This window comes from Adiantum capillus-veneris, chromosome 25 (genome assembly GCF_014529385.1).
Source record: "Adiantum capillus-veneris isolate H3 chromosome 25, ASM1452938v2, whole genome shotgun sequence".
In the NCBI taxonomy this organism is placed as follows: Eukaryota; Viridiplantae; Streptophyta; class Polypodiopsida; order Polypodiales; family Pteridaceae; genus Adiantum; species Adiantum capillus-veneris.
This window is the reverse complement of record NC_140955.1, coordinates 142768537-142788199: the sequence shown is the minus strand read 5'-3', so window position 1 is coordinate 142788199 and position 19663 is coordinate 142768537.

Below are 19663 nucleotides of genomic sequence, written 5' to 3'. Positions count from 1 at the left end.
CCTACTAAAGCCTTACAAAGGAGAGTCACCTCAAGAACCTACTATTGAAGACCCACCGGAGATCGAGGACCAAGAAGAGGTGCTACAACCCTAGTCCATTCTCCGACATGAAGACAAGGTATTAAGAGGCAGTAAGACTATCCGACGATATCTTATTAAGTTTAAGGATTATCCTTTTGAAGATGCTAGATGGATGCAAGGCATACAATTAAAGGATAACCTAAACCTTGTCAATGCTTACAATGCTTCCCTAGAGTAAGCAAATGTACATATGTTAAAAATGAACAAAGTTTTTGTCTTATAAGACACTCTTTTTCTTTATTGTGCACAAAAATGAAGTAGTATGCATGCTTAGATCAAGTTTGCGGAGACGACATCTCCCGAACACCAAGTAGAACTTGTCACTCTACTATGGAAGATTGATAGGACTAATGTGTAGACATGCTTGCAGCAGCTTAGGCTCTCAAGCGCCAAATGGACTAGTCATCCATTTGAGAACGATGTCGTAGGGTAACATAGGGATCCTCTACCCGCTAGGAAAAGGACTAATGAATATGCTTTATCTTCTTTACCCCATAGTCGAGGACGACTATGATTTCAAGAGAGAGGTAATGTCATAATAACTAATATCTAATTCTCCTAAATGCTTTTCTCATGTTAAACTGATCATTTAATATGGATAAGTGCCTGTTAAGGCGGTTACGCCGCTAGCGGAAGCTAAATAGCGAGAACTCAACCAACAACAGAATTTGTCAGACGAGGACGGAGCTTGACCCGCAGGCGCATGGAAACAACTAGGTGGGTGTCAAATCACCTACTCGACCTTCTAATGACAATCACTACTAAGGAAATCAAATCTAAGTTCTAAAATACGCAAGTGACTGAAATCCGTACTACGAACGAATGCTATACGAAACAGGATCTAGAATCATCGAATCGATCTCAAACTCAAGGGGAAGTCTATGCACTAGGTAAGAACAACACCCTAAAGACTTGAACTGCAAAATCAACCTATAACCACTCCGTGCGGTAAACGCGTATGAAGACAGGCCGAAAAATACAGGTGACCGAAACTTGACCCCGATGGTACTAATGTGTAGCTCTACTCGTTGTGGTTCTATAGATATGCTGCACACTCTATTCCGACACACGAGTTGGAAGAAAACTCACACCGAAGCTCGTAGGAACTTACCACACGTAGAAGCCGATAGCGCGCACTCTTGGTATCTGTGCGTAGCTCTCACCGTTGCTAACACAATGGCGGTGTCGCTTCTCCAATGGCAGCCCCGTAGCTCGTGTAGCAAGGAGATAAGACTCTCTCTCTCTCTCTCTCTCTCTCTCTCTCTCTGACACAGTCACGGCGCTCAAAAAACTCACTTTGATTAATAATTGAATCTTTTCTTAGGTTACAAAACTTTGGCTTATATACCTCAGCCTTGGAGGTGAAAACATCTCTAATTATTTACATCAGCAGGTGAAATTACGTCGGAATTACAAGCTGGAAACTCAATTGAGTCCCGTTACTTAATGAATGGCTCAAATCAAAATTAATGTCGGAAAGACATTTATTACAATCAATGGTTACAAAATGATGGGTGTGAGCAAAAATGTGGGTGTGATCCTCTGCTGGCTCAACACTCCCCCCCTCCGCGTTCATGTCGTCCCTGACATGACTTTGAGGCTTGATCAATAGAGTCCTGTCGTCTTGAGCATCTGCAAATGTGATTCGTAGCGTAGGTTGCCGATGGTCAAGGTTGGGCCGAATATTTTGCTTTCGTGAGTGAAAAAGCCGGTGTAGAAAGCTTCTTCGAATGTTTGCATGTGGAAGCTAGGCAAAAACATAATTCTTTGGTATAAGAGATGTAACACCTTTGGTGATGGCTGCAATGAAAGATCATACATCATATCCGTCACTGTGTCGGCCGTCGATAGTAGACTCGAGGTCGTAGCTTTATCTGGCGCGAACACTTCAATGCATGCTAAGAGAGTCCTGCAGATTTTCTTTAGCATCTGACACGAAAGGTCAGGAGAGCCAGTAAAGAGTTTGATGGTGCCCGTTAGGGTTTTCACCATGTAGGCTTTACCTATTCTCTCTCCTTCCTTTGGTCCTGGCATCCTTGGGTAATTAAGCCAATTTGGATTCTTTTCTGCAATCCTGCCATGCTCTTTCCAGCTTCTGACTCTTGGCACCGGGCAGAAGGTTGCATCCTCCCGAATCTCCTCTGGAGCCTCTACCAAGTAGATGAGGTAGGCTGGGTATTTGTTCAGCCAACCTTTCCTCCATCTAGGTTGAGAATCTACAATCTTCTTTGATTGTTCATCCTTTGTGATGTCGCCTTCGTAAAGAGCGACATACTGCTCCTCCTCTATTCTCTTTTTCGTCTTTATCACTTCAAATTTCATCAGAGGGAAAGGCAGGCTGGGTTGCATCCACTCTTCATGGAGCACTTTTGTGTCTAAACCTTGAAGTCTAATGGAGATGAGGAGTCTCCTTTCCCATTCCATTTCCGCCTTGGCACTTTCCTCTGTTGACTTTTCTATTTGGTCCTGGAGCCTTTGTTCTTCTTCTTCAGAGATTGCTGAAGTCGAGGCCACTTCTTGAACTGGGGCTGGATCTTCAATTGTGGTTGCCTCTCCAGTTTCAGGTAACTCTATGGCTGCTCCCCCTGCTTCTTCTTGTGGTGGCTCTGTTTCTCTTCTTTGTTGCTCTTGGAGGTCTTGGAGCTGTTTGCGGAGGGCCTCATTTTCTATCCTTAGTGTTTGGTTTTCTGATGTGAGCCTCTCCTCTGCAGCCAATGATCCCTCCGCCACGTGCAATCTTTGTACTTGCTCTAACCTCAGCTCTCTTTGCAAACTTCTGACCTGCTCTTCCAGAGCTGGTACGAGGGCTCCCTCTTGTTCTGTTCCTGCTCTGCTAGCTCTAGGGGTGGTCCTGAGTCTCATGATTGTCCTTTCTTGAAGTTCGACTCTTTCCCTTAGCTCAATGAGCTCATCCTTGGCTGCCTCCAACTCATCTTCTATTCGCTCCTTTGCTTCCTGTGAGCTTGTTACCTCTCTTGAAGCTTCGGCTAGTTGGAGTATCAAGCCGTCCCTCTCGTTTTCTGCGTCGTAGAGTGATGCTTTATGACTTTCAGATTCAGTCATAGCATTCTCTAACTTCTTCTGCAACTCTGCTTCCTTTTGTTTTGCTGTCTCAAGTGCTACTTCTTTTGCTCTGGATCTTTCTTTAATCTTGCTGAGCAATTCATGCACCATGTGCATGTCTTTTTCATCTTCATCTGTCAACTTGACAGCTCTTTCTGCCACCACCTCCATTGGCTTCGGCCCGACCATTTTTTCTTCACTCTCCATTGTACCCTTTGTCTTTTCTTTCGTCCCTTTCCAATCATCTTGTTTCCGTAGGGATATCCCACAAACTGCCTCCAGGGCCTCTTCTTCACTGTATCCGATCGCTACTAGATCCTCATAATCATCTTTCTTTTGCTGAACTGGATCTATCTCCTTTTCCTTGGTCCCGGCCTCCGGTTTTTCCATAATTTCTGTTTCCATTTCTATTGTGGTTTCCTCCACAATAATTTCCATCTTCTTCGGGCTTGGTACAACAGTAAAAGAGGGCTGATTGTCCTCAGTCATCTTGGCTTTCCCTTTGTTTGCTTGCCTTACTGTCTCTTTAGGTTCAGTAGACTCATCTATTTTTTTCTTCCCCTTGTCGTCCTTTTGCAGCTCAGCTTTTAAAAGCTGCACTTCCTCTTCAGTATACGGCTCGACAGGTTGCTGCTCCAGTATGGCCTCCGACTCCTCATAAGCTCTAATATATTGATCATATTGATCAACATGTGGCCTGGCTGAGCTGGTTCCGACTTTACTGGGGTCTGGCACCCACATTTCTTCGAAGTCCCCCTTTAGAGCTCTTTCCGCTCTAAACTGCTCTACCAGCCTTTCCATTCTTGCGGCTTTTTGACTTTTGGTTTGCTTGGGATCGGCCTTCTTCTTCACTTTCTTCTTGAGCGGCTCGTCCACGGCCTCCTCAGGTTCTGAAACTATTTCTAGTTTTCGGCGTGCTCTTGTGGACGCCCTCTTGGATACTTCTTGCTGTTCTTCCTCCTCATCGGCTTCTCTAAGCCACTCATTCTGGGAGGGAATCTGTGGCCCTTGATCCCTAGCTCCAATAGCTTCATAAGCTATTCTTGTTAGGATTTCTCCTCCTCCTATGTACTTTGGCTTCTGGTTGTGCATGGCGATTACTTGCTCGTGGATGTATTGAGCATAGTTCACCTCTTTTGACATGTTGCTCTTCAGTGCCCATGTGATGGTTGTCGCAATGGCATGGGGTGGTGTAGTATACTTCTGCGGTCTTTTACTGCACACATGGAAAAATTGGTTGTATAATCGGCAAAGGGTTGCCGCTCGTTGATCTGCCATATCTGCGTAGGTTGTATTTTGTTTCTTTGATCCATAGACCTCTATGGCCTCCCTTCTTTCTCTGACAGAACTTCCTTTGTTGTGCAGCTTCAGTGCATCTGCAATGAGCTGTGGAGTGATCTGTACTTCAACTGTTTCTCCATCCATGGCTGTCAACGTGGCCTTCCCATCCTTCTGGATGAATGTTGCTAACTCATACGCTCTTCTTGTGTCTACACCTGATGGTCTCGAGGTGAAGAACCTGTGTAAGTCAGCCTTTTCCAGGTATCTGCTTATGTTCTCTGATCTGCTATAGTCCACTAATTCTCGTGGGATCATAGGTACATCGACCGATTGTCCTTGAGGATCTCTGAAAGTCCCCTGGTAGATCTTTATTCCCTCTTTTTCTAGTACTGCTTCCTCCACCCAAGTCTTGGTTGGCTTGAGGGTTTCTGTTGGAATATCAAAAGGTTCTGCCTCTGCAAGAGCATCCTTGATGGTTGGTCTTTTTCTCTTAGTTGCCGATGACTTAGCAGAATCCATGGATCCTGTAACTCCAATTTCAGAAGTTAGCGTCTTTTTAGTACTGAAAGCCGAAATGAAGCTTTTAACTATTCAAATGACTTGAAAATTGAAACATGAGCTATTCAGGGCCTAAGGATGCAATGTAGGTGAAAAAATATGCAAACTGGGCTCAAAAACATGCTTGAGACATCATACGCGTATGATGTCTTTTGTGTCAGAATGACTTCATATTGGTTGTGCTTGTAGGTGATAGTGTATACATGAGTGTCATATGCTTGGATTTGAGTTTGGATCCCATTTGGTCAAGTTTTGGCCAGTTTAGTCCAGTTCAGGCTCTTGGCAAAATTTTGAAAGGGAATTGGATTTTATGATCCAAATTGGGTAAAACTTGGTGGATCACCTTCAAATGGCATGTAGAACACTTCTGTTTGGTAGTTGAAGCCCTTAGATGCCAAAATCACATAGTGAGACATCATATGCGTATGATGTCTTTTAGTGCATTTTTGGACCAATTTTTTCTATAAGCTTGGATTTGGCTTTAAATAGGCTTATTCAGTGGATTTATGAAGTTTGGATAGATTTTGGGCAAAAAATGGCTCTGGAGACATCATACGCGTATGATGTCTTTTTCATCAATTTTTCATGGGATTGGTTCTGTGGACTCTCCATGTGCTAGTGAAGGACTGTTTATACTCAAATCTTGGTTTGGACTTGAATATGTTGGATTTGGGACAAAAATAGGCTTTGTATGAAGGATTTTCTCTTAATTGGGCTAATGGGGTGATCCACTTGACCAAATGGTTCCAAACTTCATATGTAGCATGTATTAGATATATATAATGGATGTATGATGACAAATGAGCATTTTTGGCTCTGTAAGTGCAAATAGACATTATACGCGTATGATGTCTTTTGTGTCAAAATGGTGCTTTTTGATTCCAGATAGCTTGTAGATGTGTTAACCAACAATCCTACAAAGTTTCAATGAGTTTGGAGTTATTTTGACAAAATTAGGACCAAAAATCAATTTTATGGCCTACTTTGCGTCTTTTTGGTTTTCCTTGAGTTTTCTAACTCCAATTCTCATGATAGTTGGTTCATAGGATGTGATTAACATGTGGAATGAGGCTATGCACTCAAATGTTGAAATGAATGTGAAAATCATGCTGTGAGACATCATACGCGTATGATGTCTTTTCTTGAAATGTTGGTCTTTTTGTGCAAAGAATGCTTTGTGCTAGTGCCCTAAGCCCTGCTAGCTAGTTTTCAACTTAAAAAGTCATCAGTTTAGCTAAAAAGCCCCCTTATAGGCATTTCAGTCTCCGAAGTCGTCTTTTTGCCTTGGAGTTGAATTTCTTCAACTTTTCTTCTCGAGAGTTGCATTTCCAGCTCATTGGATATATTGTGAAGCCACCTATTTGGTTGAACTTGACTTTGGCTCCCCGTTCTCCATCTTTCTCCATTTGGTTGCCCGAAAGCGTCTTTTTCACCATCGGTAAGTGAATCAGCTTTCTTTTGGGTTTTGCTTGCAAACATAAGTCATCCATGTATAGTTGAAACTGCTCGTGAAGTTTCATGTCATTTGGTTGTCAATTTTAGCCGTTATGCCAAAATGACGCTTTGTGTGTCCACAGCCGAATCGGTTGTTCCGACCTACTTTTGGTGATCCAAACCTGGAGATACTCCATGGTTGCATTGCCCTCGATGTTGTTAAGCTTCCTGAGAAGTTTTGTGTCGTTCCGACAACTTTTTTCTGTTTGCCTCTTGCAGGCTCTGTTGACCTAGGGTTTTTCCAGTCGTTCTTTCTCGAGCTTTGAGTGCTAGAAACTCATCCTCTATGTTAGGGTAACCCACCTCTAAGTTCTTGCAAAGTTTGGTTAGGCGGTTGTGCCCCTACCTAGCGTTCTTCCCCATTCCCTGTCTGCTCTTGTTTCTTGGTTTTGGTGAGTTTTCGCGACAAAAGTTAACGATAAGCATCAAAAGCTTATGGCAGCGAGTCTACCTCTCATGTCTGGTGTCCTCTGAGCTTTCGTAGCAGTCGTAGAAGGCGGTAGAAGGCCGGATGCTCCTGTGTGCTCTTTGCTCTCTCCAAGAAGGTAATAGTGGAAATGAGCTTGATAGTGAAGTGAAAAATACTTAACTTCGGGCTTCCCGGATCACTTGTTACCAAATTTGACATGTGCTCCTATTTCATCGTGAAATGCACTTTAGGATTTGAAATTCCTCGATTTGGACTCCATTTGACCTGTTTCTGAGAAATCTGTCCACTTTGCCAAAATTCTGTCATTTCGGGCTTTCCGCAACTTTTTCAGAATTGTACCCAATTTTTATCCTGGGTTTCCCTTGTCATGAGGATCATCACCGTCTATTCTTTTCTTTTTTCCGATCTCATTTCACCTGCTTTTTTATTTTTCTTTTATTTTTATTAAGAAAATCATAAAAAATAAAGGAAAATAGCAAATTGAAGCCAAAAAATTCCAAACATACATGATAAATAGCTGGTAACCCTGTGTATATGAATGTACACTTCTTTGTGATTTCTGGACTTGGATTACCACTTTTTTCCACTTTTTAGCTCCAAAAACACTCTTATTTAGTGATATTTACACATCTAGAGACCCAAATTCATCATTTGATCTCTTCTTGTTGCAAAACAAGGTATATAAGGGCATAAATATTATCAATATCCGCAATCAAACATAAAAAATTGCAAAATCATGTAAGACACTGCCCTTGTAATATAATTTTTGTTTTTCTTTGTTTTTTTCCGCTTGTAGCTGCTTTGTAGCTCCTGTATACCTCCCCCCCTCCTAGTCTGAGTCCTCCCGGACGACTATGAAGTGTCTGTGGGTGAAGCATGGTAGTTGTTTTGGTCATAAGTTCCCAATGCAATTGTAGAGCGACGATACAACATTCTTTCCAATAAAGCTGCTCTTTGTTTGATTGAAGGATTGGTGGTCGGGTTTTGGGTTGGTCTTGGCACTTCGGTAGTAGAATCAGTAGATGGATTCTTCGTTACCTTGTTGTCTTTTTTCACAATCCAAATCTGCTTCCGCTTTGCTTGTGCTTGCCACAAACTCTTTGCGACCCAAACCTGCTTTGTTCTGTGTGTTGATTTCCTCGCCTTGAAATACCTAGGAGTTTCCGTTGATTGTCTTGAAGTGAGTTCCTTTTTACAAATCTTTGGGATCCAAATTTGCTGGCTGTAGCTTTCTGCCGTCATGAACTTCTTTGGAATCCAGATCTGTTTCACTTTCCTTGATTGTCGGGGATCACTCTGTTGTCTGGTATTGAAGACTCTGTTTGTGTTTTCTGGCACCACCTTTTTTGGTCTCCATACCATCTTTGACTCCGTTTTATCCCAAGTTTGAGCTGTTATATTATTGCTTGTCTTCCTTATCCACTGTTGAGAATTCCTCGTCGAAGAGTAATCCGGTTGTATAGAAACTTTTGGTTGCCATTGCTTCTTCTTTTTCTCTGTTTGTTGTTTGCCCTTGTCCGTGGATTCTTCCTTTGGAGTTGGCTCTGTTCCTTTGGTGAACTTAACTGATTGACTTTCACCTTCGTATTTGATAAGCACTGATTTAGAACTCCAGTCAATCATTGCATTGTATTGCTTCTGCCATGGTTGTCCTAGCAATAATGGATGTTGTGTAGCTTGGTCTTCAACCACGTAAAACATATGAGGATACACATATTGGTTAATCTGTATATGTAAAACTGTGCATCCGACAGTTTTGATTGCATTCTCAGAGTAACTCTTTAACTCTTGCTTGGCAGTTTGTAGTTTAGTGTCATTTGTCAATTGTCTATACAAACTGAGTGAAAGTAGGTTAGCTTGAGCTCCTGAATCCAATAGTGCTCTGGCTTTGATTTGGTTGGTTCCTACTTTGCATTCAATGATGGGTTCTTCTTTGTCATTATCCATTTCTGTTATACTGACTGCGTTTATTCGTATTGCTCCTTCATTGCGCTGTTTCTGACGCAGTAGTCTTCTTTTCTCCATTCTTTCCTTCGCCTCGGCTTGCGCTTCCTCCTCAATCTTTTTCTTTTTCTGGACACGCAGCTTTTCTTGATGTATTTTGAGAAGCATGTCTTGTGTTAGCGGCAACAGATACTTTTTCACTCTGCATCCACTAATCCAATTGGGCATTTCTTCTCCGTCTAATGTAGCAAGCTTGACGGCTCCACTTGGTGATAGATCTTTAATCACCAGAGGACCCATCCCTCGCTTTTTAAGCTTCTTAGCATGCTGTTTCAGAGTGTAAACTAGGACATAGTCCCCAACTTTAAACTCTTTAGTCCGCACATGCTTATCAAAAAATTCCTTTTGTCGCCTTTTTTGAGCGTAGATGGAAGCTACTGCTTTTAGGCGAAGCTCATCTAGCTTTTCCAGGTCATCTATTCTATCAGAGAGTTCGTGCCCTGTCCACTCTAGATCCTTAGCCACCCTTAAGGTTGAAATCAAGAATTCTATTGGCAAGATAGCATTTAGCCCAAAAACCATGTTATATGGGGTCGTTCCTATGGATGTTTTATACGCCACCCTATATGCCCATAATGTTGAATGTAACTTTTGGTCCCAGTCAGTTCTCGACTCAGATACAATCTTCGTGAGGACCGTACATATGGTTTTGTTTGTTGCTTCAGCTTGTCCGTTTGCTTGTGGATGATACGGGGCTGATTTCCTATGGATTACCATGAATTCATCTAGAAGGATCTTTATCACTTCATTTATGAAATGTGTGCCTCGATCACTCACAATTTCTATTGGCAATCCATATCGTACAAAGACGTATTCATACAGAAATTGTGCCGTGGTCCTGGCATCTGCTTTTTGAGTTGACTTTGCTTCGACCCACTTTGTTAGATAGTCTGTAGCCACAATGATGTATTGTGTATGAGTCTTATATGCAGGAGGTGAAATGGGTCCAACATAATCAATCCCCCATTTTGCAAAAGCTCTTGCCCCCATCATTGGTCTAAGCGGCATATCATCTCTTTTAAGTGGTACTTTGGTCCGCTGACAGTCATCACACCTTTTAACGTATTCCTCAGCGTCCATATGTAATGTTGGCCACCATATTCCTGCGGCTAAGACAAGTTTTGCTGTCTTATCACCTGAGAAATGGCCTCCACCTACTCCTCCATGAGCTTGCTCCAGGATTATCACATACTCAGACTCTGATGCGCAAATCCTAAGCTGGTTGTCTTTACCTCTCTTATAGAGTTGATCTCCTATTAAAGCGTAATCTCTAGAGAAGGACATCAGATTTCTGACGAGCTTTTGACGTTCCTTCTGGGAAAGTTCTATTTGTGAGATATTCAACAATATACTGACTCCATTCTGGAGCGATCATTGTCTGATATAATGTCGAATACTCAGCTGGAGGTTTTGATGAGCAGACAATACATACAGTGACATATTCATGTACGCTTTCTTTCATTCCTGGCCAATAGACTCCCAATTGTAACAAATTCCTATATGTGTTCCTTCTTGAACAATGAAATGCACATTCCTGAACATGTGCTTCGCACAGATATATATTATATTCTTCAGGATTGATGCATAGTCGTAAAACATGATCATTTCCCAATTGATACAACCTTCCTGCAATCAATTGAAGACTCTTGGATTGCTGAATAGCAATATGTTTCAGGTTGTAATTTCTTCTATCGAACTCTCCTCCATAGGTTAATAGGTCAACGACATTTTGAGACCACCTCGGTATCATTTCTATATTGAACAAGTACGCGTCTGGCATGTCGTCATCTACTCCTATAGGGTCTTCTCCATTCGTCAATCGCGAAAGATGATCAGCTCTAAGATGTGTTTTTCCTTTCTTTACTACTACCGTGAAGTCGAATTCCAGTAAGATAATGAACCATCTCACTATTCTCCCGGTATTGCATGGTTTATTCACTAGGTAGAGCAAGGCTTGGTGATCCGTAAAAAACACAAACTTGTTGGCTAGAAGATAATGCCGAAATTTCTTCACAGCATATATCATTCCTAATCCTTCTCGCTCTGTTGTGGTGTAATTCTTCTCTGCATGGTTGAGCTGTCGACTGGCGTAACAGATAGGAAAATCCATGTTTCCTTCTTCTGGCTGAGCCAGAATGCATCCTATTGCATATGCCGAAGCATCTATGTGCACATGGAATATCTTCTCCCAATCTGGTGATTTCAAGACTGGAGCGGTAATGAGTGCCTCTTTCAATTTTTTGAATGATTCCTCACATTCCTCTGTCCATTCAAAGTTCACTATTAGCCTGTAAAGTGGTTGGCCTATTATAGCGTACATGTAAATGAATCGTCTATAATATCCACAATGTCCCATAAAGCTCTGTACTTGTTTCGCATTGGTTGGTCTAGGCATATCCACTATAACTTTTATCTTCTCTAAATCCGTGGATATTCCGTTTTGTGAGACAATATGTCCCAGAATTCTGCCCTGTCGGACCATAAACACACATTTCTCAGGATTGAGACAAATGCGATATGTCCTACATTTCTCAAATACTTTTCTTAGGTGTTCTAGATGCTCATCTCTCAGTAGAGAATGTACACATAAGTCATCCATGTATATTTAGAGAAACAGCCTTAAGTATTCTTTGAAAGCATGCGTCATCAGCCTCTGGAAGGTTGCGGGAGCATTGGTTGGACCAAAAGGCATAACCCGATAAGCATAAATTCCCCACTCCGTTGCAAAAGCTGTTTTATGTTGATCTTCCAGTGCTATGGCTAGCTGGTTATATCCTAAAAAACCATCAAGAAAGGAGTATGCTGTTTTCCCTGATACACGCTCTAGAACATGATCAGTTATCGGCAGGGGATAATTGTCCCTGATTGTTGCAGCATTCACTTTCTTTAGGTTGACACACACTCGGAGTTTTCCGTTCTTCTTAGGTACTACCACAATCGGAGATACCCAATCAGTGTGTTCAATCTCGTATATGAATTCAGCTTCCATTAGCTTATCTATCTCTTCTTTGATTCGCTTAGCAAACGTATCATTATATGTGTATGGTCTCTGTCTGCTAGGCTTTGCGTCTTGTTTCAGTGGGATTGTGTGTTGGCATATCGATGGGTCAACTCCCTTTAAGTCCTTATAAGACCATGCAAACACATCCCTATACTCTCTGAGAAGACTCAAAAGTCTCTCTTCCTCGCCTGGAGACAAATCTGTGGCTATGTAGACCGGTCTAGGTGGCTCACCTGGAGCTGCTAAATCAACTTTTTTTGCATCCTCCGGTCCGTCATAAGATTCGTTCTCCTTCCTCTCTCGAATAGGTGGGGTTAATATCACCTTCCTATCCTCTATTGTGAATTTCCTATAGTGAGAGGGAACATCCATGTTTTCCTTGATTTTGGCGTTTATGTCCTCTCCACTCTCAATTTCTGTAGTCCAAACTTCTTTCAGAGTTTTCTTGAGCTCTCTGTATTTGTTTCTACGTTCTAGCTTGGACTCCGTGTGTTCTCTGTTGCGCTTGTTCTTTTCTGATTTTTCTGTTTCAGTTTTCGTTCAATTATTTTGAACTTGATTTCTTGAGCCTCTTTTGTCTTTTCGTAAGCTCTTTTGATCACTGCCTCTCATTCTTCCAGAAATCTTATCCTTAACACAATCTTCAGCCTTTACTAGCATTAGGAATTGATTTTTTCCTCTTATTCTAGGCATTGGATTGGTTCTAACCCCTTTTGTTTTTTTCTTTGCTCTATAGTGTTTCTGGCGTTGTTTAGTTTGGTTCGGAAAATCATAAAATCGGACATCCGTTATAGTTTCTTCGTTTCCGCTTGAATTGTCCGTTGACTCGTTGTCTGCTTCATTTCCCCACTCAGGATGATCGGGAATGTCGTGAAACACCTCTTCTTCATCTTCCTTTTCCAGTGTATCGTTCTTTTCAGTTTCTTTTTTGAGTACAGTTCTCAACATGAAATACGGAACCACGTCGTACCCGTCCTTGTCGCAAAATTTCGTTGTGGGACCATCCGGAATTGCACAAACATCTAGGGTTGCTAGAATGTGTGTCCACTCTAATGGTTCAAACGTATCCTCTGGAAAGGGTTCTCCTACATAAGTTTCGTCTTCGATAGCCCTTTCTAGAACACATTCTTCTCGTTTCAGACTTCCACATTTCGAAGCTCCACACATCCATAACTCCTTGGGTTTACCTAACCAAGCTGGAAATTCGGATCCCGCCAAAGTAGCTGAATCAAACTCCTCTACCGGTGTTCGGTTCACATCTTTGTAGCTATGGTCTTTCAGGTTCACACGTTGTGAGCGGGATGAAAACACATACAGCGCCTCTATAACGACCCGTCACACACTCTTGGGAAGATACACACACACACTATGGGGCACCACTCGACTTAGACAACACACCTGGCCGAGACAGGGAACACACCTCTGGAGTGAGAGGAGAGAGACTATCCACTTGCCCACTCCACACAGAGACACACACACACACACAAAAACTCAGCTCAAAAGAGGAGAACTTCTGATGTTTAGATACAAATGAGCTTGGGCCAACACCAATGGGGCAAACAGCTCACACAATATGGGTAAAAGATACCAGATACAATCACAAATTGGAGAAGAAGCTTCACTCACCGGAGAAGATTACACAGAAAAACAGCAGAAAAAGAGTGAGGAATTTGGCAAAATGGACAGCGCCATCGCGTCCGGAACGGCCCAAAACCCCAGTCTACAATGTCAAAGTGCTCAAATCCGACCTCGGATGAGCAGTTTACGGCCAAAACAGGCTCCAAAATGAGCAAAAAACACACCTGCGGCTGTTCCTCCTCTCTTCTCCACGTTTTTTCTGGTCTTCTCTCAGTTTTTTCAGTTCCCACACTTAGATTTTTTAGTTGGGCACCCTTGGCCTTTTAGATGACCTCAAACGGACCCCGAACAAGCCAAAAACTGACCTCGCAGTGCATAGTTGTCACCTTTTTGCATCATTCGCACACCTGGCACTCATCTTTTTTCCAATAATGCATCTCGCCACCACGTGAAGTGGCCCCAAAAAGTGGTCCTAATGATGACCTTTCTGCATAACTCTCACAAGAAAACACCCACGTTGTGTCCGTCCTCATCCGCGTGCAAATATTGACCTCATTCGCCCTCCTGACGCCACTAGATGCCATCTGACGCACCTGCTGACCTCACGTCGTCGGCCCGCGGATAGCTTCCTCGAGAAGTTTTACGCACTACCAACTCCTCCTTATTGTAGAAAAACACAATGGTACTAGTAACGATGAAAATCGATGCACTATGTACATGGTGTCCTACCTGTACACATGTGGGCCCCACGTAACCACCTGGCTCTGGAAAATGGGCAATACTTTATTTGATGCACCATGCATGGGTATGTACATATGCGCAATCCCTTGCTCCAAAAAACTCCTGACATAATTTGCCCATCCCCTAGCCTGCTAGATCATTCATGATCAGCAGCAGCAAAAAGAGATATTCATGCCACCTGGATCCCATACAAAAACACTTTGCATTCCCTGCATCAAAAGATTAATCAAGGTTTCACCTGGTTCCCAAGGAAAACCATACATCAACCTTGCATCAAGAAAACCATCAATTACTTTGGCATAGACCGGCATGTGCAAATATATCTTCTTTTCCATAGCTGAGAGGTCTCCACCGATCATTTGTGTCATTAATTCCTGCTTCTTTGACAACTCAACCTTGGTTTGCATCAGCCCTTCAATCACTTCATAAGGTCCTTCACTTTCATCTTCAACTTCATTCGCAAATGCGACTAAACCACACTCCTGGATTTCTTTATCCATCAAAAGAAATGCAACATCAGCATCCTCATCACTGCTGGTAGTGCTATCACTGTCCACATCTGTCACCGTGGAAGAGTCTTCATCACTAGACTCATCCTCATCTTCATAAAGCTCCTCTAATCGTTTCCTTGTGTCCATATTATAAAGCTTCTTGGTACCTGTCTTTCCATAGAGGCTAATTGTACCATGTCGCCAATCTTGAACAGCTCCCACTGCACGTAACCATGGTCTGCCCAGTATAATAGGATATGCTCCCAACCCTGCTGGCATCACATGAAAATCAACCACTGCCTTTGCATCATATGCCTCCACTTCTAAGCTCTTTACAACACCCAAGCATTTTACTTTTTGATGGTTTGCCAATCTGATCCGAAAACCTGACACCCCAGCCACTGTGAGACCCATCTTCTCAACGCATGAGTGTGTTATGACGCATATTTGGGCTCCGCCATCCACATAACCTTGTCCCAAATTTTTCCTTTTATGCCACACATCTACTATTGGACAAATGTCTGGTAGCTCGTCCATTGCCAACACCTTCACTGAACCTCTCTCTGGCTCTTTCTCCATTGGGTTAACCATCCTCTTCCACTGTCGCTTTAGCTTAGGCACCATCTCTATAAGCTGCCCAAAAGTAACATCTGCCTTCCTGCTCGTCAGATCCTCCTTCAAGTCATAGCTTAATTGCCCATCCCCTAGTGGAAAATCTGAAACATGAAACTTTCGACGAGCTCTCCTTTTCCTCTTGGCCTTGACATCCTCGCCTTCATGGCTCTTTCCTTTCTTCTTACTAGGACCTGGGGCACTTCTTCCTTCCTTATCCTCTGTGGTCCTCTTCCCAATAGGCATCACTAATGTATCCTCTAGCTTTGATGCCTTCTCCAAGGTGACTACACTTAGCACTTTTGTCTTTCCCTTTTCCTCCTGGGTCAGTCCACTGGTTCCTTCGTCTCCCTTAATTTCGATGCCATAATCATTTGACCTAGTTAGCACCTGTCTTGGCAATGGATACATGTCTCCCCCCATCCTTGGTGGCTTATCACATTGCGGGCTGATGTGACCCAACTCTCCACAATTATAACATGTGGGCGTCTGTCTCCAAAACCTACTATTACTTTGTCCAACACCATTCCTAGGCCTTTCTTCACCTCCTTGCTGATTTGCAAACCTCCCTCGACCTCGATTATTTCCCACTTGACCTAGCATGTTTAGGCTGAGATTCTTCATCAAATCAACCACTTGCCTCATGTCTTGCCTTAGGCCATCATCTTGCACTGCTGTAGTGACCACTGCTGGCATAACCTGAGTAGTAACAGGAACCACTGGTTCATGATGAACCCCTGACATGCGCCCTTGTAAAGACTCTATAGGCTGAAATTCAAACCTCATGGGCAAAGACTCCACCCCTAACTGGCTCATTTTCCTCAGCTTCCACTCTTTGTTCCTTGCTACCTCTAGTGCATCTTCATATGTCCTAGGCTTCTTTAGCTCCACTCTCCAACGTATATTCTCCCAAAGACCAGCCAAGAACCTGTCCTTCTTCATCATGTCAGGCGGGGGTACCTGTGGTGCTAAAGCCTTGCACATTCGCTCCCATGCCAATGAAAACTTACGTATGTATGCATCTACTGGCTCACCTTCCTTTTGCACCAAAGCCTGTACTTCTTGCCACACTTTGTCAGGGTCTTCTATCTTCACAAACTCCACTTCCAATCCATGCCTTAGATTGTCCCAACTCAATCTTATAGGTGGATCAGCCATACGCAACTCCTCTTCAAATGCTTTGGACCAAGCTCGTGCATCACTCTTCAAACAAATTTGGAGAAGGCGTAACATTTGCGTAGGGTCATGAATCTGGTTGCTAATGCAGGCAACCTCCATCTTTTCCAAAAATTCTTCCACATCTTCATCACTTCTTCCATGAAACTCGGGATAAGAGAAAGCCATGGCTACCCAAATTATGATGCTTTGAGAACCCCTTCGAACACACGTGCAAGAACCCAAAACTTTTCACTTCCCAATCCCTAGAAACTTCAATGGATCTCAACTTTAGATAAGGACAAACACATGCACATCAAATGAGTTTTCATAGTTGATCATCGGAATTACAACAGGCAAAGGACATTCCAGGATCTCTCTCAATCTTCTTGGCCCAAACATAAAGACTATGCGCTGCTGGAAAAAGATCTTCCTGGACACATGAACATTAATCTGAATTCTTTGCGTTAAATGAAAAGGAGTGAACTGAGGGCCATTTTGATCATCCATTAAAGCCAACCATGAAGCTCCCAAGAAGGCACACCTGACTCAACCTCTGATTTTGCCAAAATTTCAGCAGCATAACAGCATAAATGGCTCAAAATACCAAAAAACCAGCCATCATAACTTGGGAAAATTTCGACAGAGTTTCCCCAGAAGTAGAGCAGTAGGAACCCAAAATGTAGACTGTCTATGTATGCATAAACTGTCAACAATAGAACCCGAGCATCAAGTAGGACTCACTAGTACATAGCCTATGGCGAGGTCACGAAAAGGGTAATCCAGCTACCTGTATCACCGAAAGGATCTCCACATTTGAGAATCCCCCAGCTCAATAAAAACCTCACGCTATCGACCCTCACACGAAAGCTAATGCAAATCGCGTATAGTCAAGTCTCAGAAATGACTATCTTCCAGACCAAGTCTCAGAAATGGCTGGGACTGCCAAATAAAACCATATATGGCTCCACAAAGGCGTACAATGGCAGTTTCCACAAGTAACGTACAATCCAACAAACAATGCGCTCAAATAGGCGCCAAGTGATGCATACCCACAACAACTGCAAGTGACATCACTGCTAGTATATCATTGTACTCCAGCTACCTGTACCTGTGTGAATCACCTGTACTTGTACCTGTACCTGTACCTGTACCTGTACCTGTACCGGTAACCTGTAACCTGTACCTGTAACCTGTAACCTGTAACCCTGAATCTCGAAGCTCGAAGCTCGAAGCAGAAGGTACTCGAAGAAGGTCCTCAGTGGGGGCACCAAAAGAATGTGAGCGGGATGAAAACACATACAGCGCCTCTATAACGACCCGTCACACACTCTTGGGAAGATATACACACACACTATGGGGCACCACTCGGCTTAGACAACACACCTGGCCGAGACAGGGAACACACCTCTGGAGTGAGAGGAGAGAGACTATCCACTTGCCCACTCCACACAGAGACACACACACACACACAAAAACTCAGCTCAAAAGAGGAGAACTTCTGATGTTTAGATACAAATGAGCTTGGGCCAACACCAATGGGGCAAACAGCTCACACAATATGGGTAAAAGATACCAGATACAATCACAAATTGGAGAAGAAGCTTCACTCACCGGAGAAGATTACACAGAAAAACAGCAGAAAAAGAGTGAGGAATTTGGCAAAATGGACAGCGCCATCGCGTCCGGAACGGCCCAAAACCCCAGTCTACAATGTCAAAGTGCTCAAATCCGACCTCGGATGAGCAGTTTACGGCCAAAACAGGCTCCAAAATGAGCAAAAAACACACCTGCGGCTGTTCCTCCTCTCTTCTCCACGTTTTTTCTGGTCTTCTCTCAGTTTTTTCAGTTCCCACACTTAGATTTTTTAGTTGGGCACCCTTGGCCTTTTAGATGACCTCAAACGGACCCCGAACAAGCCAAAAACTGACCTCGCAGTGCATAGTTGTCACCTTTTTGCATCATTCGCACACCTGGCACTCATCTTTTTTCCAATAATGCATCTCGCCACCACGTGAAGTGGCCCCAAAAAGTGGTCCTAATGATGACCTTTCTGCATAACTCTCACAAGAAAACACCCACGTTGTGTCCGTCCTCATCCGCGTGCAAATATTGACCTCATTCGCCCTCCTGACGCCACTAGATGCCATCTGACGCACCTGCTGACCTCACGTCGTCGGCCCGCGGATAGCTTCCTCGAGAAGTTTTACGCACTACCAACTCCTCCTTATTGTAGAAAAACACAATGGTACTAGTAACGATGAAAATCGATGCACTATGTACATGGTGTCCTACCTGTACACATGTGGGCCCCACGTAACCACCTGGCTCTGGAAAATGGGCAATACTTTATTTGATGCACCATGCATGGGTATGTACATATGCGCAATCCCTTGCTCCAAAAAACTCCTGACAACGTGTAGTGGTTTCCATACTTCTCAGGTATATGTGATCGTAGCCCCAATCCTGGACCATTTTCAACTGTCTCATGAATGGTCTTCCCAGTATGATATCATAGTTATTCTCCTTGCCAAAATCGACAATAGCAAAAGTATGTTCGTATTCAATGCCGCAAGAAGTCACTACAACTTTCTCTAATAACCCCATAGGTTTCTCCATGTGTCCATCTGCTAATTGGAGTTTCAACCTAGTCTTCCTTATTGCTGGTTTCCCCCATTTTTCCCAGATTTCTTTTGTAGCTATGGCTACCCCAGCTCCGCTGTCTAGTATTGCTATTGTGTTCACTCCTTGGAATTCAACTGGTAAGGTTGTATTCCCCTCTTCACCTTCGCAATACTCTCCGACCTTGTTTAAGGGTACCGGCTTAGCGTTCTTTTGTGGCTTGCTCAGCTCCTCCATGCTCTCTTGCAGTCTCGATGTTGGGTCTGTTATCCCGAATTTCTCCAAGCATTTTCCTACAGTGGTCCACATATGTGGTCTTAGCCTCAAAAGCTCAGCTAGAGTGATAGTGCATGTCACTGGTGTTGACAAAATCTCTATCAATCCTTGCGAGTCCATGACTTTTTCTGATGAGATTTTTCGTGAGGGAAGTGCTCTAATCTCGGATTTTGCTTCATACTCTCCTAAGTAGGAAGGTAAGGTTTTCAGTGAATGAGGTTTGCTCTCCATTGTTCTAACAGAGCCCCCATCTCCCCAGTAAGATTGCAAATCCAA